This window comes from Phaenicophaeus curvirostris, chromosome 1, assembly GCF_032191515.1.
Source record: "Phaenicophaeus curvirostris isolate KB17595 chromosome 1, BPBGC_Pcur_1.0, whole genome shotgun sequence".
Taxonomy (NCBI): Eukaryota; Metazoa; Chordata; class Aves; order Cuculiformes; family Cuculidae; genus Phaenicophaeus; species Phaenicophaeus curvirostris.
The window spans coordinates 130,041,031-130,067,203 of record NC_091392.1 but is presented as its reverse complement, the minus strand read 5'-3'; the positions used below and the strand labels follow the sequence as shown (position 1 = coordinate 130,067,203).

At 39.2% G+C, this 26,173-nt stretch overlaps 1 protein-coding gene across 1 annotated transcript in view; it reads right to left on the bottom strand.

The window, feature by feature from the left end:
- The window catches only part of AP1S2 (adaptor related protein complex 1 subunit sigma 2), a 216,039-nt gene that overhangs the window by 42,705 nt on the left and 147,161 nt on the right, over positions 1-26,173 (bottom strand). The window lies entirely within an intron of this gene.

Genomic DNA, 26,173 nt, shown 5'->3' with positions numbered 1-26,173 from the left:
TGTAAAGCAAGAGAACACCCCTATAGCATTGCTAAGCTCATTCTCCATGCTAGGACTTTTAACTGCAACATTGCTGCTCTTTAAAGACTGGGACACCTAATTTATCCCTTGCTGTATCCAGCATCCAGGTTCTATTCCCGGTGTACGAGCTCTGGTGTTGAATCAACAGCTGATGGAATAGCTGGCAATGAAAGCAAGCTGAACACACCCTGCAAGAAAGACAACACAGGAGTAGTGATGAGCCACTTCAGGTTGCTTCAATGATTGGCAAAAAGACACAAATTTAGGAATGAAGTCTCCACAGTAGGGGTGGGAGGTGACAGGTCTGGGAAAGAAGTCCTGGAGTAAATTCAGGAGAGGGGCCTGGCCGGGTAAACGTAATCCATTACTTTGAAGAATGGACAGAAGGAAAAGGACAGACAGGCAAAAACTTTTAGTGCTTATTTTCTGTAAGCCAGGACTGATGAGGTCTAGTCTTAATTTGAAAAATGGGCTGTGTTTGATGCTGTTAAGTACCCCACAGGCACAGGAGAAACAAAGGCAGAGGCAAGTTGTGGGCGTCCACAGACTTGGAGCCTGCTTCAGCTTCATGAACTTTGAGACTGTATTTCACAGGATTTTCAAAGCCATAAAAATGCACAGAACAATCTGAAGAGTAAGCTCACACCTGAGGCTTCTGTCAGAAATGCTCAGCATTAGAGACAAAATCAATTATTTAAGCCTTTTACACCCCACATTAAATTGTTCTCATCACTATTTCCATTAGTGAAAAACTGCTTCCTATGGCAGTTGGGGTTCTATGAAGTAACTGAATGCATACAATCAATTATTTCTCAGGACTTTGCCAAAAGTGGAGAAAGAAGAAATATGAGGCCAAAGCAATTCAGAAAGATGTCTTGATTTTGCACTGCTCTAAGCTTTTCACATGAGATGAGCTCTGCTTTTTGTTTTACTGTGACAGTGGTCTGGCAGAAAACAGTATGCTAACAGGAACATCACGTTAGGCACTCCATGCTCATATATAAATGAGCATAAAAGAAAAAGGACTCAAAATATCTGCCTTGAACTGTTTTGGGGAACATTTTGAATAGATGCATGTGAAAATGATACAGTTTGTAGAGATACAGAGAGAAGGAATTATTAAATCAATCAGTTCCGAATCTATCCAACTGGCCAGCATCTTTTTTTCAAGTAGCAACAAGCATTAGGTACTTCAGAGGAAAAGTAAGAAATCCCACATCAGACAGATTAAGTGTCTTTCTGTTTTCTAACAGAGACTGTCTCAAACCCAGAAGGATATGGTTTAATAGCATTCTGATCTTTTCTATAAAACCATAATCATCAAACCCCTGAATTTTCTTGTTAAAACTGTAACTCTGTTGAATGGTTTATGAATCTTAAATTCTCAGCATCAACAACCTCCTACAGCATTAGTTCCAAAGTCTAAGTACAATTTTGGTCAAAAAAAGCATTCACTTTCATCAGCTTTCTATTTGTAATCTTCACATCTGCACTAAATATCTCCTTCTTGTCTCTCAACATCAGAAAAACAAGTGTTCCTGAATCTACTTAGGTGCCTTCCTCTGTTTTGAAAAAGAAAATATTTCTCAACTAGCTCACTTCTTATAGTTCTGTATATGGTTTGTTAATGCTCTCTATACAAAAACATCCAAGAATACATTTAATCTTTCACTATCTCCTGATGAAATGGAATGAGGCATTGCGTGTGACATCTAGGAGCTGTCAGTGGTAATAAACAACAACCAAAATTCATATCTGTGCAATTCCCTTTACAGAAAATGTGACAATATAGTTAAAAATAATTATAAATTAAGTTATAAGTTAAACAGAGTGGATTTTTGTTTCCCAGGCTACTGCCCTAAACATAGATAATTTCAATACATGTCCAGCAGTTGTACATTCTCTTTTGTCAGAAGAGAGGCTTTGGCAAGCACTCACTCATCTATGTTTAGCATTCTGGATGTAGCAATAGACCCCAATCCTGAAATTTGTCCTTTTAGCTATTCCCACAATTAATGAAATTACTATTACATTTTCACTGCATCTTTGCTAGAAGACTCTTAGCTACCTAGAATTTTAAGTCCAGCTAGTTGGTTTTGCTCCTTTAAAGAGAGGAGAGGTCATTAAAAGCCTTGGTTATATTTTTCAAAACTGTAATTGAGGCTCGGTTTTCATGATCATTAATACTACCAACCTTACTACAAGACAATAGATTCAGGCTGCAGGACTTATTGTTTGGTACAATGATCATGCAGTTAAAATAGAAAAGGCTCCAAGCCCTACCAAAGTATTTTTCCATTTTTACAATTCCACTTGCCTTACTCAGCTCTACCTTTCTTTCCTAAAGCATGTGAAGGAATCAAAATCCTTAGAGTCTCTTTTGTAGTCATTACAACAGTCTCTACTTCTTACCATGAACTCTGCTTTAGCACTTAAAAAGACTTCTACAGATTACATTAGTTAAAAAAAAAAAGGCCCACAAGGTTTACCTGTTTGCTTAGCATCACCTCCTTGTGCCATGTGATCAGTCCAGTCTGTCCAATACCTCTTCTCTCTACAGATTTTTTTTTCAGAAAGTCTGTCACCAGATATGTGTTTTTTAAGCATGAGGCCAGCAATGGCAAAACTTTTCTTCCAGAAAAAGCATAGTCATGGATTAGCAGCACCTCCTGGGGGACTATCCATCCCTAAAATACTGGTTCTTTCTGAATGCCTTAGTCTCTTTGTGGTTTAGTGTTCTGTGGTTAAAGGAATCCTCCTTAATTATATCTACTAGCAACACAGAAGGTATCAAATATTTTCCCGAGCCTAGCCAGCTTCCTTATTTCAAAAGGCATCGTTTTTACAAGAAATTCAGCTGCAGCATTTCATGTGACCTGCATATGTGCAAACCTGAGACTTGTTACTCACTGAGTAGAGGTTTTAAAGTTAAAAGCCTTGTAGCATCAATCACCCTACCTAGAAAATAAAGAAGAGGTACTTCTCGGTGTGATCAAGGCTGCACAGTACCTTGGAGGTCCCTATTTCTCTTCATTAAGAAAGGCTATGTTGAGTATAGGCACTGCTTAATATAGGTAGTAAGGAACTAAAATTGTAATTCATCCAAGCCTGTTTTATTTCATTTTCAGAGAAACTCTCAAACTCCTTCACTTAGAAGTAATCCAGCAGCCACTCCTATACTGCATATCTTAAGAGCAGTTCTGGCTCCTGCTGTTTTGCTGGCATGACCTTACTTTGTTGCACCAGATACAAATGTCTCCAGACTTGCAGCAGAGATATGTCTATTTCCATTATTCCTAATATGTCTAAATATGCTGCAGTCAGGTAAATATTCTGGGATACAAGAAAAAATATATTTGGTGCAATCATTGTAAACCAGGATATAATTCCCAAATGAAAGGTAAGTACCTTCATATCTAGCAGTTCTCTTGCACAAAGAGGAATTTCTAGCTGCAGCATCTTCTTGTTGCAGAATGTTGTGCACCAGTCTTACAAGTACTTTTCTTAGGCAAATTCATCGAATGGCATGAGCTCTGTGCTATGAAGCAATGCTCTATAATTTTGAGTTTCTGTTTTTAGTCATGGAACTTGTATGTTGTTGAGTTAGCATAAAATGACTGGACTTCAGGGTAAAGGTATGTGTTGGGACAGTATCCACTAATAATAGATAGAAGTCTACAGAACAATCAGAAAAATACAGTACAGCCTTGTGAAAGACATCCCAGGAGACACCTTATTTGTGAACGCCTCTGATAGGATTCCTAGCACTTCCTTTAAAGCTGCTCTACAAAAACTCCCTTCTATCATCCATAATGCTCTTGACATCCAGTGAAAGAAAGACTAGGATATTTTTCTGCCTATGTATACTTTTACTATGCTTCATTGACTGCTTGAGGAGGAAGAAATTTCCTGTGCCAAGCTACAGTTTGCAACAGAAAAATTTGATCCCTTCTGATCCATGGTCCTTAGTATACTAGTTCATATCAGCCTGTCAGAAACAAATTAGAACAGCCAAAAAAAGCTACAAATTCCTGAAAACGTTGATGCTTTTTCTTCTCTTCATTTATCTGTCTGCAATTACAGATGGAACACATTACCACCCACTTCCTCAGTTAGGAAATGGTTCCTCTGTACACTTTGTACTGCTTCTTAGATGCTCTGGGTGCATTTATCCAGACAGCTATGAGTGAATTCTGTCCCCACTGTAATTCAAACATAAGCCAACTATGGAGCAGTTGTCTTATGGATAAAGTGATGAATACCTGCAAATAAACGTAGTGAAAAATAGATTACCTGAGTCTGAGCTTAGCATGGAGCTGTGGGGTGCAGCTCCCCTGCCCCAAACCTGATGTGGTTCACATGTCCCATGGACAGCGAAGCACACATTTGTCTGCAGTTGTGCTCCTCTATATCTTTTGCTTGTAAGCAGAGGATTGCTAGATAAGATAGTCATGATGCCCTATTCCTTACTTGCATACATTTTGTTTCTTTCAGTACTGCAAATACACCCAGCCTAATTTGGATTCCAAAAAACTACGCCAGGTGTGGTCTTTTGCATAAAAGTTTTGGCTGCTTTTCTGTAAAGCCGGTGAAGAAAGAGAAGCACAAACATACTTCATTAATCTGATCTGAAGAACATATGTAAAATAGAAAGATATGTTTCTCTTCTGATCAATTACATGCAATCTCCCAATGATCAGCTAATTTCTGTAGAGCCCTACACGTTCTAAAGGAAACGTACAAAACTGACAAGCTTTCTAACTGAGACAAGTTACAGCCTGGAGATATCCTTTGTATGACTAATACCTCTTATTTATCCTCACTGAACTACAGGCAGAATGCTAGGATACAGACAGTTATTAATAACAGGGAAGTTATAAAAGAAAGTTTCATCTCCATGCAGTGGGAAGGAGGACAGTAAAAGGGACAGCATTAGAGGGTATAATGGGGTGAGTACATTTCCTTACCCACGCTGTTTATTTTGCACAGATCCTCTTTCTAACCCTGCAGGCTCTCTCCTCTAAAGCTGCTGCTTGAATGGGCAGCAGGACTGGACTGCCCTAGGGCTGGAGACTACCAAATAGACATATACATCTGACAGAGACACTTGCATGCTCTTGACTTGCTACAGAGCTGACTGTCAGGTTAAAAGGAGAGGATGAATACAGTAGACAACCTCAGGATTGAAGCTGGGAACAGGAGAGTGGGCTTCCCAGTTCCCTGTGTCGGCACCTGGAAGCTGCCCTACAAGCTTTGTTTTTCCTTCCCAGCCTTCACTGAAAAACACATCCTGCTAGTTCACAGTAAAGAGAAAACCTCAATTTTCTTTTTACAAGACATATTCTTGTAGATCACAAAGACGTTCCTTGTTCCTTCTTACCTCAACCTTGTGTCTGAAGAAACTGGCTCTCTTTTCCATCTACTTCTAGATCTGTGTGTAATCAAACCCTAACAACACATTACATTCTGATAACAAAATTATGAGTGAAAATAAGCAGCTTGACTCAAGCCCCAAAGACAGAAAAGGTTTAATTCATTGATTTACTTGCTCAGAAACAGGAAATAAAACATGAAATAAAAGCACTTTCCATTGTGCTTTCATTTATTTGACACAAAGCACACTTTGCTATAAGAAAATTACTAGGATAGGATATTACATAAACAGATGAATGTAAAAAATAACATTTTTTCACAATTATTTAATTTTTCTCATTTCACACTACATGAATACTCCATAGAAATTTTTCCAAGACAAGTTCCTATTTGACCAGCCAGGAAAAAAATGTGATTTTTGTTTCTATTTTTAGTGAGAAACAAATAAAGTTGCTGTCTCTCTGATGCATGTAACTTTCATCACTATGAGCTACAAATATGTATTAAAAAAGAAAATCTCTCCTGTGGCCCAGTGAAGGTGAATTTTTACTTCTGAAATATAGTTAATTTATACATCTTAAATACACTATGGATCTTCTAAACTGGAGATGAATATGAATCTTTATATTGTCTATAAACAAGCTGTACATTTTTAAGGAATGCAAAATCATGTTAAGAAACATGAAGGAAGGTTTGACACCAGATGGTTGTGCCACTACCCAGAGGGTCATCGACAGGCAGGAGAAATGGGCTGACAGGAACCTCATGAAGTTCAACAAAAGGAAGTGCAAATTCCTGCACCTGGGGAGGATCAACTCCAGCCACCTCTATTTGCTGGGGACTGACCTGCTGAAAAGCAGCTTTGCACAAAAAAACCTGGGGTCTTGGTGGACAGCAAGCAGGGAATGAGCCAGCAATGTACTCTTGTGGCAGCAGTATCTTGAGCTGCATTACGGGAGGTATCCTTTCCCTCTGCTCACATCTGGAGTCTGGGTCCACTTCTGAGCTCCCCAGCACAGGAGAGACACAGATATACTGAACTGAGTCCATCAAAAGATGACAGAGATACTTAAGGGATTGGAGCACTGGATGTAGGGGAATAGGCTGAGAGACATGGAATCATCTAGCCAGGAGAAGAGAAGGCTCAGGAGGGACCATATCAATGCCTCTAAAAGCCTGATGAGCACACACAAAACCAAGCCAAACTCTTTTCACTGGCATCTAGTGATGGGAAAAGAGGCAGTGGGCACAAACTGAAATGCAAAAAATTTTGTTTATCTGTAAGTGAAAAAAATGGTTTACTGTAAAGGTGATAACACAGTGGAGCAGGTCTCCATTGTTGGAGCCATTCAGAGCTTGACTGGACACAACCCTAACACCTGCTCTACGTGACCCCAGAAGCAGGAACTTTTGACCTAAAATATCTGCACTGCTGCCTCCCAACCTTAACGATTCTGTGATTATGTGTTTCTCTAAGGGCCAAAGCACTTCCCTAATATTTATGCCAAGCTTATAGTCAAACACATCTGGATTTTGGTTAGTGTGAAAACAATAGTCATCAGTTTAATCTTTACAAGCTGCAGGAACAGCTTGCTTAACAGAGTGGAAAAAAATATGTGTGTCAAATCGAAGGGATTAAGGGCAGCATGCTTTAAAGTAGATTTTTTTGTAATTCTTTTTTCTATACAGTTATGCCAGTAAACTAGAACATATTTTGTCATGGTACCAGCAGGAGATCACCTTCCTCTAGACATTCTAATGATCTGTGTCATCAATTTTCACACATGGAAAAGGATTGACAAACTGTCATTATGTCCCCTATGGCCTGGATTTAAGTGACACCATAAAGGATAACATCATGCAGAACCAGGCCTTTTTTTGCAGTCTGCTTCCTACATTTCCCTGGCACCCAGCAATAAGTAGCATGCTCCTCCATGCCAGAGAAACACAACCACATCAGGATAGCAGAAGCCAGCTTCTCAGACATGGTCAGATGCTCAGTCCCTACAGCATAGACATTCTGGAATGAAAAACTCAGGGTGGAGAGTGAGTTTTCTGAGAAGTAGAACAGCTTCATATCACCCACCATGACTTGGTTGTTTCTACTACCGCTCCTGCAAACTGCTAAGGTCACCCCATATAAACTATATTATCAGGACCCTTTGTCAGAAAGACTGTACCCTCATCAGGAGGAGTTTTTTCGAGGAAACATTGCTATCTCTTTGTAGGTACTATTTTTTTTAAGGATATGCAATCTGATGTTAGCTATCCCCTCTCAGACAAGCACTCAGGCTGGATTCAAACTATTCGTGCAACTCAGAGTTGTACAGACAAGCCCTTTGCAAAGAAACATTGATGATATTCTTCCCCTAACAACATGTATACATAAGACTTTTTTTATTCTGAGTAGAGAACCATACAATAAATATTATTTATAGCCTTACCATATGAAGGAATGATTGCAATAAAACAAGGCTGTGCAAGAAATACATCTTGATAATTAGAACTGACAAGATGGAATGTTTACCACATACTAGCAACCGTCAAAAATTATTTATAAAATCCAGAGAATTTTCAGTTTTAAAATATAAGGAACCTAAGAAAAGAGTTATGTTTAAACTTGTCTACAGATATATGATAAATAAAGCTCTACAGCATGCAAATCCCTTGTATATACCGATGAGCTGTCCCAGAATTCTAAAGAATTTACCTTTGCCCCCAGCATCTCTCCTGAAATGATGGATGGCAATACACCGTTCTTACAGGGTTTTGGCATTGCTTCGTTTTCATTTCATGACAGTGAGGCCTTACCATTTTCTCTGATCTGTTGAAACTGATCCAGAATTTCATGCCATGGGCTATTTTCTCTGAGAAATAGATCTCTGCATGAAGACCTGTCTGTCTCATCCAATAAAGAACAAAAGGCTAAGAGATAACACACAAAAAAAACCCAGAAGTAAGCCACTGAATTTTAGAACACAGGACAATAGGAGTGGAGCAACGCCACAAAACATTTCCCAACTTAAGAAATACCCACAGCAAAATACTAAAGGACAAAGTACAGTGTGGTGACATAGATGGAAAATACACTGTGTTAAATGCATCATAAACATTCTATGCCCCTTCAGCAGGAGAGACCATGTTAGAGAAAGCACAGAAGGAGAAAAACAAATACTAGAATTGCATTATATGGAACAAACTGATACAGCTGAGGCTTCCACCTAATTTGAAGGTAAATTAGGTAAACAATCACTTCAAATCTATTATCTGTTGATTTTTCTGTGTTGAAATGTTGCATGCAAAAATACTACTAAAATGTTAAGCAGTTTTAGCACATCAAGAAAGCATGACAATTCACTGCTGGTGGAGATTTAAACAGCTCAAATCTGCAGATCCTCAGTAAAGCATTGCATGTTGGGAATTCATCTAGAATGTAAACATGCTACATTTCTGAGGACGGAGTACAATACTTTGGGTGACTTCAACAGCTAGTTGCAGCATACCAGAGAGATGCAGTAACAAAGACATGGAATATTTTTAGGCTGGAATCTCTTCATCAGTTCACATAAGAAGGCAGATGGAGTCTCTTCAATTATCAAAAACTCCTTTCTGTCAAGATTTCCTTAACTGTAAATAGCTTGGTTTCAAGTTTAGTTGCATGTCTACAGAAGTCTTCATAAGCCACAAAACTTCTAATGGTTAAGTTACCTTGAAGAACAAGGGATAGAGATTAATATTACAACTGCTAGCTACATTGAAAATAATCATAACCCCAAATGCTTTACACTAAAAATAAAAACATACGCTCTAATAGACCAGACAGTGGTATAACAGAAATAGTTTATTCCACTGCAGCAAACAGTTGAAGTCAAATTGTGTGGTTTCCATATCTATGTAAAAATAAAACTTTTTGGTTTTGTTCTCTTCATCCCTCTCTTTTCCTCATTTCTTTTCTTTTTTTATTAAGCCTTTCCACCTTTCCTCCCACCTTTAAACTTTCCTTTTTTTTTGTGATTATGTTTCTAGGGCAGGAGAAAAACAAGAAGAAATAAACTAGGACCTTAAACCTGCACACCACAGATTTTATTACAACAGTAAGAAAAAAACCCCACAATTGCTAAGACTGTCCTCAATAAGAAAAGCAGCGGGAGAAGCACCGCAGCACAAGCCATGGTCAATTTTTCCTACCATAACATATTGAGAAAAGCACTGCCAAGACATCTGCAGAGAAGTGTGCAGGTCTGGCTGTTCCTATAAGCACATAATGCTCACTTTGAGGTTTTCAAAGAACTGCAAATTAAATCTGGGTGAACCAGCAGCTGAATTCCCCAGTTAGCTGGACTGTAACTGCTGAGGCAAGAAGGAATAACTTTGACTGGCCAAGCATCTCTGGGCCTCAGCTAGTTTCAGCTGCCAGCTGTATGTAGGCTCACGCATTTCTCCATCTGCTCTTGCTCAACTCAGATGAGCCCCAACATCTGAGGCTACGAAATGGTGCTGTGTTATCTCTTCTCTGGCTCAACTTCACAAAAAGAAGTTCTAGTTTGAGCAAAACTTAGGTTGAACCAATTACAGACCTGGGACAACAAAGCCAAGAATTGAGAAAGGCTAGGAATATAATTACAGGGAACAGGAGAGGGTCAGAAGTCAAATATAAAGCAGCATTTGTGGGCACCTAGAATAAACACAAAATGGAACCAAATATTGTCTCCCATGAAGGGACTGACACAGTGATTATCAAAATGCCTCTGCCCTCCTCCTGTAAGAGAAAGCATCAGTACAGCCCATGTTAAGCGTCTATAAACCACAAGTCAAGCCTCCCAAAATAATGCTGTTCCAATAAATATATGTGTCTTTTTAGACATTGTCTACTGTGTCTGTTTATTATTCCAGGAAGACTCCTAACTGCAGTATGTAAGTAAACAGTTTAACTTCAATGGTTACTACAAAAGGGAAGCAGCAAATAACAGTCTTCTATTCTCCATAGAGTAGAGGGAAGCTCCATCTATCATACAGAAATCCCTCACACCGGGCTGGTGTATATTTGCATATTTTAGCCATCTCTGGTACCAGTCCACCAGCAGTATCCATTTTGTGGTCCTTCTCATGTCCCCTCCCAGGCCATCTCCTTCATCTGCTCAGTCTGTCTATACACTCACATTAGCACATTAGCCTATCTCTCTCCCACTGCATCCCACCCATCCAGGCCCATCACATCTCCAGAATGTCAATTTTCACGTTTGGTTTTGGTTTTTTTTCTTTAATAAATTGCAAGTGTCTTCAAATGAGTGCATTAAGAAGAGGACAGCCGTTCTGCTCGACTGTGGCCCCACTGAAAGTGATGGGAATCTGCAGTTGTTTGAAAGCGGAAATGAAATCTCAGGAGATGGAAGGCAGGAATAAGGAAATTACAGTTAAATTAGGGATGCTTTGCAGTATCACAAGACAAAATTCACACACACATGTCACAGAGAGCAACAGTGATATGCTCGCTTACACCATAGGGTAGTTTGGTCTATAACATCTCTTCTTATATTTATGAAGATGAAAAAAGCTTTTTCAAAATATTAAGAAACAGTTTTTGCAGAGTGCTGCACAAATCATCACAACCTCAACAAAAACATCTGTATCGTTTCACAATCATAGGCTTGTTTATGTGCCACAGTACAGTATTTTACATACTTATGACTTTTTTTCCCTCTTTGCATAAAAAGTTGCTGAAAATCAAATTGCAAGGACACCTAATCCATCTCCAGAATTATCCCCGCATTAATATTCTTACTCAACTTATGTATGTGATTATAAGTAAAACCCTCTCCCGTTTTCATCAAAGACCTTCAGCCTGAACTACTTCTAACATTTATCCTGGATACATAACAAGTTACTGCAATACATAACTCAATTGCAAGTGTATTGCTAACATTTTTAGCTCTCTAAAGTTAGAATTCTGAGGTTTATTGTGTTTGAAGTACACCATGTATCACATGAAATGTAGTCTTTACAGGATATTATTTTAAAGACAATCTGGTAATTTTCATCTAATCCTTCTGCCATTTTCAGTACACTCCAGTCCTTAACCTTGAACTTCAGGAATTGTATAATGATATCTAACAACAATGTTTCAAAACAAAGATCCATGATTGTCATCTCCCGCTTAAAACAATGATTTTCAATATGAATTGTAACCTGCAGTATTGCATCTTTATTCAACGTCACCCTAGTAATCTAACAGCAACATTTCTCCACTGATTTTCCATCTCTTCATTCACTAAACTTTGGATGCCTTGTCTTCTCCACTCTATAAAAAACTTACTTGCCCTTAGATTTAGAGAGACATTTAGTTGATAACTGCTTCTTGTGATGTTTTGATGGTTTAATCACATGTAACCAAGCAAAATCTGGATCTTATTTCTCCCAAGGCACAAGAAGAGATATTATTTTTTTAAAAACAGGTGTTAATTTACTACAACCACACTCAATTTTATACCCCAGAAACTCTGCAGTAAGAACAAGTCAGCAGTGTTACTGATGCAACATCAGGCCCTTGAACTGAGATCCACAAGAGAAAAGTTGTGTGGATAAAGCTGTGCCAAGTACTTTTGTAGAGATTGTGTTTCTCCCTTTCCTTCTGTTATATTATGTGAAGATCTGGAAAATTTAAAGCTGCTTTAGACTTTGTTGCAAAACCTTTACACAACTTTTCCTTTAAGAAGACCTAGCTTTATTTGTTTCTAAACCTAACTATAGATATATGGATAATGTGCATAAATCCAAAAGAAAGAACTGCCAGATGTTGGAGCTATAGGAATAGGTAATACGGTTACCCTTGAATTGCTGCTTTGAGGTGATTTTCAGAGAGCTGCCATTGGCAGATATTCTGCTGATCCAAGTATGAACACTGTCAGAAGCCCAGAAAAAGAACAGTGTTATGCCTCTTTGCAGGTGACTCTGGATTTCTTGGTGAAAAGAAATACTGCTGAGATAAAACAAAGGAGAAGCAATCAAACAGTAAGAGGTAAGCACTACCTCTGCTTTGCAGAAAGCCTCAAAACTTAATATTCTGAGGAGGAAGACATCAAGCTCCCATTGTTCCTCCACAATTTACTCCACAGTAGGGAGCTGTCTGTTCTCTGGCAATTTAAAATGGGATACACATCTAGAACAATTTGCAGATGCATTAATCACCAATTACTTTTGTTATCAAAGGGCAGAGGAAGCATCTTCCAACTTTAAAGCAATTGCCATGTGAAGTTCATCAGACAGAGACAATTCTTCATCCTGAAACAGTACTTGGTTTTAATTGTAGTGATTACTGTAATGAGTAAGAGTGGGATCTCCAAAGGGAGACTACCATTCATGAAATAGTTGAAGGAAGTTTTACATGCAAGTTTGGTTTCATAATAGCCGAATCACACACACGCACATAAGCTAACACTATCCCAGGAACTCAGATGCTCTGCCCACAACAACATTTGTAGGTTTAACCAGATCATCATTTTCTGTCTAGGAAATTCTGCCAGATTAAAAAAGGGAGAGAAGGAGTAATAAAAACAACTTTAATAGTAACTAAAGAACAAAGCGTGCTTTTGCCAGTGGAACATATTTGTTGGGGGCAGTGTTAAGAAAAAAAAGAAACCCTATGTCTTTTAACCTAATTCAAAACCAGATTCTCTTCAGAGCAATGGAAAGGGAAAAATACTGTTTTCCCAAGGCACAGGATGAAGGCACACTGTAATATTTCTAACTAGAGGTCCCTGCCACCACGCCCATCCTCCTACAGACACATAATGCTTCACTGAAATAACACAAGGCTCGGGGTAAAAATGAAGCGAGACTGCTTTTTTAGGTTTATTTTTATGTAGGAGAATCCAATCAATATGCCAATACTCCTTTGACATTATTTCTTTTTAGAAATTGTGGTTTGAGGCTGAAGGCAAAGAGCAGGAGCCAGCAAGGCTAGAGACACTGCTTTGATGGGTAAGAGCAAGACGGCCCTACCACCTGAAGATGAAGTTTGAGGAGGAGAAAGAGGTGAACATGAAGCTCAACTAAAAAGATGTACAAGAGTGAATGCTTTCAAGGGAATATTTTAACAAAACTGCTAATTCAAAATAATAAAAATTTTCGCTGAGGAAAATTAGTTGAGTCAGCAATGTAATCAAGGCAATGAAGTTGGCCAGCTGCTGGAAGAGGTGATTTTCTGTCAGCCAAGCATCTTAGTTCCCATGCTTCCATTAAGAACAGGGAAGAGAGGGGCAAGCAGACAGCAGATAGCTAGAAAGGCACATCTCAGTACCCTCTGGAAGTGTTTTTTCCTCTCTGTAATGTCTGGTGGGTGTAGCTGCATTATTTGTTTGCTTTAGTGGCAATCCTGGCATATGAAGGTCACATCTCATTCCCATCTCCTCCCTTCTCAGTTCCTTATTCCTAACTGTGCATCGTGATTCCCAGCCCTCATCGTGAAAATGTATTTTTATTAGCACATAGCAAGGAGTTTATGGCACAGAGAAACAAACAATTATGTTAGCACAACTGAAAAGGTTGCAGGAATAGGAAAGAGCAGCCAGGAGATGAAAAAGGGCAAGAACTTCTTGTGTCCAAAGAAAACACACTGCAGAGCACCCTCCTGAGAGTTCAGCCAGCTTCAGCCAGGCTCCTGTCTCTCCAGAACTACTCCCTAGGCCTTGACCCAGCACATCTGCTCCCTCTCCACATCGGCTGCATCTGCCATGGTAATGTGAATTTCACAATACTAGCTGTTTTCCAGTAGCCTTCTGCTCTGGAACCAAGAATCACTTACATTAATAAAAAAAAAACCAAAAACCCAAACAAACAAAAAAACAAACAAGAAAAGCATTTGTGGTTTGAAAGACAAGTTTGATAATGTGAATCCCGTTGACTCAACACATCTCGAAGGACAAAAATCTGCATGAAATTAGTAATCTGTTAATGGCTTGATTTCCTGTCTCTGCGGTTTGACTCGTGAGTGTGAGGCTCAACACCTGCAACATATCCATCTGCATTTGACTATGTAGGACACGTCTGCTTTCCTCAGTCTGTCCATGGTTTCTCCCCAAAAATATCAGCTTCCCCATGTCTATATAATGTGAATGCAGCTCAAAACGGAGGTACTTTTTTCTCTATACGTGCACACATGACCACAATAAAGCAAAAGATTACAAAATTAAGAGACAGGACGTTGGCTTTATCTACTAAAAATGGAATAAACGTGAACTGTATCAATTAAGTTGCAGAAAACCTGCTTTTCTTTGCCATGCTGTGCCACCAGTGCCATGGCAGAAGCAGTTCCATGACACGTACTGAACGACTACAAGAGGTCGCTCTTGCCAGCTGCACACTCCCTGTTGCCTTGGTTGTGCCAGCTTTTATGCTGTTCATCAGCTTTCTCCAAGAGCCAATGCAACTTACGCAATGCCCAGAAACAACCTGGCAAAAAATGAAGACACTTCTGTTATAGTAAGTCAAATCAGTTCAGCAGAAGGTGAGCCACTAGCCGGCAGCCTCGGTTAAGGAGAAAGAAATCTGAGTGACCTTGCGCAGATCATTTTCTCCCTTACCTCAGCTTCCTTTTTGTAAACAAGGCTCATGCAGAAATAGGCATGCTATTAGAAACAGTGTTTTTCGTGTGGTTGTTCATGTTCAACCAGTATTTTTAGCCAGACTCGTTTCTGTTTTCCCAAGTTTTGGGTTTCTTCCAGTGAACTAGAGGACAGTTACTTGCTAATTGGAGGCTAAATAGAGAGAGGTAAGCAGTCTCTTCCTAGCAGTGTGCCCACTTTCCATGACTAATGGTGAGCTACTGCAATATGCAAGGCTGTAGCTAGCATTTCATAGTCATGTGTGTTGGAGGCATATCATCCTCGGCATGGCTGGCAGCGATTCTTCCAACACAGAGCTACTTCTTTGCTGCATAAACCTGCAAAAGATTGGGACACAACATTGCTTTATGAGACAGGAGACTGAGAACCACCTCAGCATTTCTAATCAGTGGAAATTTAATGTCCTGATCTGGATTTTGAATGCAAGTAAATCTTGCTTGCATGCTGCCGAGGTCTCATATGGAAGTTGCCTACAGAACCAGTACTTTATAAAAGACAAATTTAAACCAAAATTCAGATCTTTGGAGGTGGGATAGGAATCCAGCTCCTGGCCATGTATTTGGGACCTTCCTCAAGGTCCCCTGGCTTAAATTGGAGCCTGATACACTAAGAATAACCACCATTTTGTGAAAAATATGAAACCTTTCAAATTCTAGGAAGTATTATCAAAGCCCTTGGCAGCCACAACCAAGGGTATTTGCTCCCTCCATCAATGTTATATATTTTCTGAGGAGCCATATGCATCAGAAGTGTTTTGATCAGACAATAACAAAGGCTTCTGTCTCCATAGACTCTTGTTTTCATCTCCTAAGCAAAAAACCTCCCTTTGAGTGAAATCTGTAAAATTCCAATACAGAGATATCAGACAGCTAGTATTTTTGTGCTGTAAGAATTGCAATTTGAATAGTCATCAATAAGTTATGATGAGAAGAGGCTGCAAATGTCCACTATAGTTTCTCCTAGTTAAGCAGCAACCCTTTCTAGATTTTTTTTCTTGCTATTATCTCTGAATCTTGAGATTTAACATTTGGTCTTACTGCAGCCCTTCATATAAAGCTGACATTTCTGAATAAGGAATGTTCTCTCAGATATGAAGAATGCATGGCCTGGTACATTAGTGATTGGCCTCTTGCTCAGTGCAGCTGCTCATAGTTTCACTACTTTCATGAAGGCTCAGATTTGACCCTGAAAAGGCCATAAAGGTCATTATTATCTTAAGCACTAACTCCCTATATTTCAGAATTTTGGCTGGAACATTGGCAACACAAAAAATGCCAGGAGTCCTTTCAGAAGATGAGTTTGCAAATGCAAACATCTTAGTTTGACAAAGCCATTATAAAACTTATTCTAAAGTCACAAACACAATTAAAGTCCAAATAAGTCAGCTAGTGGATGTTGCACTTTCTTTCAAACTTCATCAACAACAATGTGCAGTACTATGTAGGTTTTATTTCCATGAAATTGAACAAATTTTCTTCTCTTAGCTTTATATGTGTTTGTACCTAATGGACCTTATCTAGTTTGAGCCTAATGGTAGAATGGCTTCCTAAATTTGCTGCACACATCATGAAAATTGAACCCTATATATTACACAAACCTGGGTGTGAGGAAAACTTGTTAAACCATCAACACCAACAAATGGCTACTAATAAGGAAAAAGGCAGAGCTAACTGTAATTCTTTTTAAATATTTATTATCGTCTGTGAAATATTTGGCAGCCTTTTAGGGAAAGGACATTGACATAGCCCAGAGAGAGTCAACGAGAGTGATACAATTTGATAGTTAACATGCACACAAAGTCTGGAAAACACAAATACTATAAACTGAAATCTAAGCTTTTAAACTCTTCACATGTTGTTTCATAAAGCAATGGAGCAAAGACAACAATATCACTCTAGGAACAAGACAGTGCATTTTGCAGAGCAATAATGGAATCATAATGGAGCTCCTTGCTTGTGGTTTTAGGAGTAAGAGATCTGTTTCCCTACTTCTGTGGTTATGCACTGCTTACTTAGCACAGAGGAACTACTAGCCCAACTCTGAGCTCATTGGGCATTTTTCCTTAGAAGTCAGTATGATCTTGTTTATACAGATGACACCAGTATCACAACCATCACAACTCAGATCTAGAGGTTCAATTCAGAAAACAGGCAGCACATCCAAAGTTTTTCAATTACTTTGTCATTTCACACATTATAAAGATCAAAAAAACAAGGAAGGATAGAGAGATACACCACAGGATGTGTGTATGTATCCACAGTGAGTGTGTTTCCTGTGCACTGAGTCACGTTTCTGAGGATGTATCCTATTTCCTCCCCTCCTTTTCTATCCACATTCTGGGACTTATCTGAGGGCATTACATTTTTACATTAAAAGGAATTTTGGTTGAAAATAACCATATATTATTCTACATGACCTTTTGCTATGCCTGGATTCTGGTGTTGGAGCTCTGATGTTGTCAGGCTGATGACAAACAAGCCTCCCAAAATTCCAACACTCCCAGGGCAAAGAGTTCCCTACTTCAGGACATGGTTGTAAGTGACCCGACAGATTCTACCCGACTGATGAAGCTAGACTGAAATGTTCTGTCCTTCTCCTTTTGGCCTTCATTTCTGGCCACTAGACAACCTCTGCTGCTGTAAATTTCCACCAACTTGTTTAACAGACTCAGTTTTGAAGCCCCACCTTGTCTGCTAAATTCAGTAAGCGCTAAACGTTAAGAGGAACAGCGGCAGTATTTTTTTTCAAAATCAAAGTGTGAGTGAGACATAAGGAAGACATTAAGATGACTGAGGGCATCCTTACACTGTGCAGTGGAGTATGGCACAGAGATCTCCAAACCATCTAATAATAAATGAGCTGCAGAACAAGCTGCAATGAAATTGTGTCAGAACCACAGTGTGTGAGGCTAATCAGCCTTGCTGAGAAGCACCACATTAACACAGTTACAGTGTTTCCATGACTCAAGATCCCTAGTTTGTGGTTAAATCAAAACAAAAAAAAAATCTATCGATGTTAATGCAAAAATTTGAAAAACAGTGATTTGGGCAATAATAACATTTTAAAAAAAAAATCAATCTGTTTCAAGTTAGTTGTATACAAGGCTAAACTCATAAGGGAAGAGAAACAGCCCCCAGATCCCTCTAGTATCCTTCACAGCAGTCTTGGCACCTTTGCAGAAGAGTGCAGTTCACTCTTCTGTGCTTCATAGTGAGAAAAAGTTTGAACTAAAGCTTTATCTCCTACTCTAAGCAAAGGTGGGGATCTTACATTGATTCTTTTCCATGAGTTCCAGTACCTATGCAACTACTGGCCACAGAAAAAGAGATTGACACTGTGACAGTGATTAACAAATTCTTTGGAGAGGTTTTGGTTTCAGCTCTTAATCTAGTACATACTTCAGAGGAGCAGTTTCAAAGACCAGCAGAACCCACCCTGAACCTCCTGCAGCCTACAGCAAAACAAACTCCACAGGAAACAAAAGATCAGGGTTCAAATTACTCTCCCAAATGTAGCAAAGAAATGACTTAAAGAAAGGTGCTCTTTTTCCTCCCACTCTTCAAAACAAATACTGTGACCACTGTGTTACAGGATGAGCTTCCAGGGCTAGCACTCAGTCCTTTGAATCCTGTTTTTTAATTTGTTTTAAACAATTTTCATCAAATCCACCCCACCACCACCAATAATCAGCCAAATGCTCACTTCTGACAACCCAGCTTGTCTCCCTCAACATTTGTACATATATATTACTAGTTCATCTTATTAAGCACCTTTAAACTGCATAGTTTGGCCTTTCATCTTTGTCATGTAACTGGGAGTAACAGCATTTCAATAATAAAATATCCAATGCTAAACAGATAAGTAAGCTTTTACTTCAAACACTCAGCTAAAATTACGAAATGACCACAAAGACTTCAGGTACAAGTAGTCATCAGCTCATAAAAACTGCTCATTTCTGTGAGCTCCTTTTGAGTCTTTTGTGCTGAGTGTACCTGAACGTAGTACATTGCAGTTACTCACTTTCTCATCCATATATGTTTACCAAGGCAAATACTACTCAACCAGAAGTCTTTTGCATCAACAGAAAACATGTATCCTGTTACATTAATTTTGATATATTCATGGCTTGCATCAGAGTACATTAACACCGACGGCATAATAAATCAACAATAAAATTAAATGGACCCTAATCATCTCTAACAACCACTCAACCACTTCTGTTCATGTGAAGACAATCACACTCAACGTGCAGCCTGCTTTCTGCCTCTATGTTTCCCAAAGACAACTCAGATGCTCACCAGGAATGAGATATGGGCTAAACTGGTGAGGAGCAATGTCCCATATGTCTTCTCTCCTTACAGGCCCATGTCCTGGTCCTGTTGATGACTGATGATGCACTTTCCTGGGGAGTGACCTGTAATGTCACTGCTGTGTTGACCATGTCTGTGAAGGCCATGTCTTTCATTCACTCAACAAGCTCATATGTGTACATGAGGTCATGAAATGGACTGCCTCATCTCATGAGCACGTGTAAGATTCTCCTTAACAGATCAAACGCCCTTCTTGTCAGAAAGGGAGAGATGGGGAAGATCAATATTACCTTGCAAAGCTAACTCTATGCCAGGAAGACCCACCAGAATAGTGTAGTTTTACCTGGCTTGGGCATAGAGACATGTAACATGCCCTTAAAGTAAAAATGGTCATAAAAAGAAACTTTAAAAAAATAAAATGCTATGCTGAATTTTCCTTACTAAGCCATTTTCCCTAAATCAACCTTTTTTATAGTTTTTATCCCAGTGTCACACACCTTACTGTCACTTGGACTTTCTCAGCTGTTGTGTGGCGCCACCTGCTGGCTCTCCTGAGAAAGACAGACTGGTGAGAGCTCTATTTCCAGCAAAGGAGATTTCACCATGACTCTGGGCAACTTATTTCAATATTTAATTGTTCTCACAGTGAGATATTTTTTACTTATATCCAGACAGAATTTCCCGACCCAGCCTGCCTGTTGCCTCTTGCCCTGTTGTTGTGCACCTTTGTGAAGCATACCTGCAACTCCTCCAGAAATACCTTTGCATAATTCACACTTAATATTCTATTTGTGTAATATTTGAAGAATGTAACCAGTTCCCCTCATTACTTCTGTTCTCTAAGCTCAACAAACCCAGCTCCATCAGTACTTCTTTTCATATCCAGTTCTTTAACACGCTAACATCCTGGTGGCTATGTCCCAATTATTAAATGTCTGTCTGATGATGTGGAAATCAGAGCTGGACGGGGTATAGCAGATGCAGCCTAGCAAGTGCTGTGTAGAGCAGCAAACCCACATGCCCTGATCTGCTGGCTTATACTCTTGCTGACATAGCCCAGCATGCTGCAGGCTCTCTTTTCTGCCAGGACCTGCTGCTGTTTCAAGCTTGTTAGTACCTACCGTGATCCCCAGGGTTCTGGCCACAAAACTGTGTCACCATCAGCCACCTTCCAGGCTGTAAGGCTGCTTGAGCTTATTCCAACATAGATGCAGTACTCTACAGTTCTTGAAGGCCTTGAGGTCTGTTGATGTATCTGTGTGGTAGTTCTTCCTTCCTGTATAACTATCTTTGCTCATGGTTTAGTGTGTTCCACAAGTTCCGTGAGGGAACATTCAGTCTCACCACCCTTCAGATGAGATGTGACTGTCACATGTGAATATACAACACGAATCACATCAGACCCTACACTGACCCCTGTAGACTCCATGTGTGACTAGCTCACTCAGTTCAACTTTGAGCCATTAACCATCGCCCTTTCTGCTCTATTCAGTCAGTTTCCTATCAAATTTGTGGCCATCCGCCCAGTTCTTATCTTACCATTTTGTCAACAAGGCTGTCAGGATAGGCTGCATCAAACACCTTGTGAAATACCAAAATTTGATATCCACAGGTCTTCCTGCATCCACTAAGCAAGTTTCTCCATCTCAGGAGGCAATGAGGTTGGTTATGCACTGATTACTCCTGGTAAATCTGACTTGGCTCACCCCAATCACCTTCGCATGTAGGCAAACAGCTTCCATGAGGACAGATTAGGTAATGTTCCCAGCTTGCAGTTCCCTGGTTCTTTCTTTTCACAGATGGGAATATTATTGACCTCTTCCTGTTGTCCAGGACAACAATTCCTCTTATCTCTGTGACCTTTCAGAAATGATACAGTGGCTTTGTAACGACATCAGCAAGCCCTCTTAGCACCGTCAAGTACATCCCAGCAGATCCCCCAGACTTTTTTTATATATTCATCTCCAACTGGTACAGATAGTCTCCAGTCAACTTGATACCGCTGGCGGTGATGTGCCGCTTCAACCTTGCTCTTTGGCACAGAGCCAGGGCTGGTGGCTACACTCATACATAGGTCTGTCATGAACACCTTATTTAAAACTTGGGTAGAACAATGCCAAGGCATTTTGAGGTTTGCTTAAATCTTATGCTACTGAAATCAAACTTACATGTGAAAGTAATCAGTTATCATTGACAATAAAATGAGCTTCCAATTTCATTGAAGGTGGTAAAAAAAGAGCTTTAGTATTCTTTTTTGGCTTTAATCTCATGGTCATTTGATACCTGATTGACACGTTGATTGCTTGGAAATTATATAAAAATGTAATTTCATACCTGATATTATTTCTTATATGATGCATGCATTACAAATGTATGTAATTTATATTGCTAACTCTACTTCTTTAGGTAAGTGATCATTGCTTAAGAAATACTGCAAAACCTCAATAGTCTAAAGACACCTTAGCAGGATAACAGACTGTATGTTTTACATACATAGTAAGTCCATACTGCTCTCAGAGGAAGCTCAGGTCATGAAAACAGTTGATTGCACACATACATTATGAGATTACTAGACTATTTCCTTTATGGGATACGGCTGTGCTTACTAAAGGTCTGTAAGGAAGGTCCTCAGCTGCAGCTTTGTGCCACCAGGTACAGGGCTGATCAGACCTTTGAACAAGAAGTACTGTTTACGTAATGTTAGCAACAATCAAAAGCAGACACAGAATAGTCCAGTTTGAAAGAAACCTTCAGGGGATCATCGTAGTCAACCTCCTACTCAAAGCATAGGTCCAGCTTTGGGCAACAGCATCACAGCATGAACAACTAAGACTGCAATTTGTCTACCTATGGAATAATATCCCATTTCAAGTAAAAGTCAGCTGATACATTATATACAAATCCTCAACCAGTGTAAAAACATGTTTAAACACATTTCAGTGATATAATTTTAATATCCCCTTTGTAAACAACGAATTATAGTGGCATGATCACAAAAAAAGTAATTTTGATTTTATATCTTGCATACAGAAAGTTCTGACCCTTAGCAGTTTTCAGTTTCACAGAAAAAAAGATTGAGGGAACAAAAAAAGCTTCTTGGAGGGGGAATGTATGTTTGCTGTATGTAGTGAAATTAGACTGCCACTTAGCATAAAAACAATAAGTATGATATTGCAGAGGTTTCATATGTCTTGCAAAATAAGGAAAAATGCATGATATGAAACAGAAAATTTTCAATGAAAAGTGAGGGCTGAAATGCAGGATGATTTAAACCACCATTTAAAATTAAGTTTTAAAATTAGATGACAGAAAAGCTTAGAAATATTAGGACTATTTTCCATGTGTACTGGAGTACACCCCTTCACTTCCATTACACTAGGATCAGGAAATAGTTCTATCCTTTAGCTTAAATATAAGTTGCTAAAATTAATACCAAGAGGATACATCATAAATTCCTGTATTTAAACACCATGGTTTCATGAAATGTGTTTGGATTTTTTATGTTTACATTTTTATCATGCTAAAATAAGTTGCTTGTCTCATTTCACATAGTTTTTTATTCATCATTTGCGTTAAAGTCAACTTAATCATAAATTGTAAACAATAGGGTAGTTCTTTGCAACTGGTTTAATTAACTGAAATGTATTTCAAGTGTCATGGATTGGAGAAAGGTCAGCTTATGAAAACGTTCAAACTTAAAAATTTAGTGGTTCACTAGCAAGACTTGTATAATTTGCAAGTAACTGGAGATGTTTTGGTTTGCATGTCTACCCAGACCAGGGAAATTTTAGAATTAGTAGCTCTCACTCTCTACATCGACTCTATTTGGAAGAAAGAAAATTTCACAGAATCATTGAATGGTTTGGGTCAGAAGGGACCTTAAAGAACACCCAATTCCAATCCCCCTGCCATGGGCAGGGACAACTTCCACCAGACCAGGTTGCTCAAATCATCAACCAATCTGGCCTCGAACACCTCCAGGAATGGGGCATCCATGACTTCTGGGCAACCTGTTCCAATGCCTCATCACCCTCACAGTAAAAATTTCTTCCCAATATCTAATCTAAATCTACCCTCTTTCAGCTTAAATCTGTTACTCCCTGTCCTATCACTGCACTCCCTGATAAGGAGACCCTTCCCACCTTTCCTGCAGGCCCTCTTTAAGTATTGGAAGGTTGCTATAAGGTCTTTGTGGAGCCTTCTCTTCTCTAGGCTAAACAACCCCAGCTCTCTCAACCTGTCCTTATATGGGAGCTGCTCCAGCCCTCTGATCATCTTTGTGGTGCTCCTCTGGACTCCCTCCAACAGATCCATGTAACTTCTAGTATCTCTATGAAATTAAATGGTGTTTGCCATCTTTTGTACCATAAAGGCGAACAAAGCCTGCTGTAGTGTCCTCACACCAATCGGCACACCCCTGGGGCAGGGGAGATGATGGAGTCTTTCCTCAAAGATGAACCAGGCAGAAATTTGTACACAGAACGTGCCACTCTCTGCACTTTCTGCACCGAAGGATCATCCTTTCAGCACGGCTGGGTGATTACTGTGAGCGCATTCTGACTCAGCCAAAAAGAGGAAGGGCAGTCTGAGCAGTGAAAAGGCAGTGCAAGACAAACACATTTTGTGCCTGGAACTGTAATCTTGTCTTTGTTTTTTTCTTTTCCACCGGTGGAGAAAGAAAACCATTGTGCACTGGATCTGGATAGGAAGTAGTTTTGCCGACAAGATTTTTTTTTCAGAGTTTGAAATTGGTTCCTATCTGAAATCGTAGTGAGAAGTCAAAATCTGGAAAACATTTTTTCAACTAGAGCCAAAGCATTCCAGTAATGAAGTGGCTTATTTATGCTGCAGTGTAAACAGCTGCCTCTTCAAAGGCTGAATACACAGTAATCTGCCTCAGAGAAACCAAGGAGTGTAATAAATTTTAGGGTTTTTCAAGTCTTACAGGTGTTCTTCTTAACCTATGCCTTTAACCTTTTATTGCACCCTTAGAACTAAGTCATGTGCTTGCTGCAGGTCCCCACACAAGAAGATAGAAATCATGCTATTAGATCACAAGGTGATCCAGTATGTCCTTTACCATGCAAGGACATATCCAGAGTTCCTAAATTTAACAGAATATGGTTTTCAATTGATCAATTTATAAAGAAGAGTATATGCTGCTTCCCACATTAAGAAAAAATATTAACTATTATAAATATTTATAATCTGTTTAATAAATATGCTTATTAACTTGTAAGAGTTTACTATTTATTTCATCATTTGTATTTGACATTTAATATATCTTAATGCATTTTTAATAAATTTCTTTTGCAAATAGGTGTTGAAGGTACAATTTGTACAGCATAAAGTTCTAACAATTAAATGAAATTACATATTATGATAAATCCTTTTGTCTCTATTCATTTCTTAGTGTGCAGTCATGGCACAAACCTAGAAATTGTTTTGTTGGTGTTTCTACATGTAGTAATGCAAATACTTAAACTTTTTTTTAAGCCACACTAATTGTAGACTGCAGCCACTCTGTGTGGCTTCCACTGGTATTCTCTTGGCTCTCAGTGGTCACAGTGCTAGAACCAATGTGGATTAGAAATCTAATCTCGCAGCGATGTTTTCAGGCCTGGGAGTTCAGGTAATTGTTGAGATTAATTAAACCAGCAGTTAGTTAAGAAGTTTTGTAAAGACAACCACCTACAGAAAATAGGACTTGTATATCCTGCTTTAAAGTAAAGTAGCTGAAATTCCGTCTCACACATCCTTGTTTCTGGCTTCCAGCACCCACATGAGATCCATGATACAAAAAGCAGGATGCTTTCTGCTCCACTGTGGGAATAACTAGGAACCTCATATTTTCATTGCAAGGATAACTTCTTCAAACCCTGCTCAACTCCTAACTTCATGATAATTACTCCTACAGTCTGGGCAATTACCTGAAAAATTTCCAGAAGTGAGGTGGGCACTCATCCTTTCCACTACGTGAGAACAGACATCTTCACAAAAAGATTTCAGCCTCAACTCTTCCTTTGCCTACCCCAAGCTAGTATTTCCTTCCGATGTCACATGTCATAACAAGATTGCCTTTAAATTAACTCACCAGTAGCACTAACATACAATGTTTTATCCACAAGGGAGTTGGTAGAAGGTGTAAGTAGGCGTCATGACCACAGGGAGGGTAGCCAGACATCCATAGTAGGGTAGTGCCTAGTAGAGACCCCCGTTTTCCTCTGCAGGCTCTTCTGCTAGGTATTTTTTTGCTTTCTGTGCTCTGGTAGGATTCAGTGGATAGATCAAATGGGTGTAATAAGCATCATGCAAATTTTCTCTTTCTGCTTGGCTCTCTGTAGGAAACAGGGAAATAACAAAGTGAGTAGCTTAGAAAAACATTTCCCTTTGGAGCCCCAGGACATACAGGGCAAAGGACGTGACCTCCTTTCTTCACATTTGGGTGAGATGAGATAACCTGAAAGTATACTAAACTTGTAGAAATATGATGGAACTCATCCTTCTTAGCATTTTCAGCTGTATGATCGTGAAGGCTAGGAAAAAATACATATGCATATATATGTAGTGCAAGAACATTTTTAGGTTTTGATCTTTTCTGTGTGTCACTGTTACATAAATGTGTATTTGTTTCTGTTGAAAGAAGGAAATGGGAAATTTCCAGTTCAGGAAACACACTTGTCAGCACTAGGTACGTTCTTCTGGTCTGTAAATAGAAAGGTTTTCTTTGTTGTTGTTGTTGTTCTGTTTGCTGCTTTAATGACTCATGTATTATACTGCAGATGTAATATATTTGTGTATAAATTAGACTATATTCTTTTCCAGAAAATGTACATGGCTTTAAAAGGA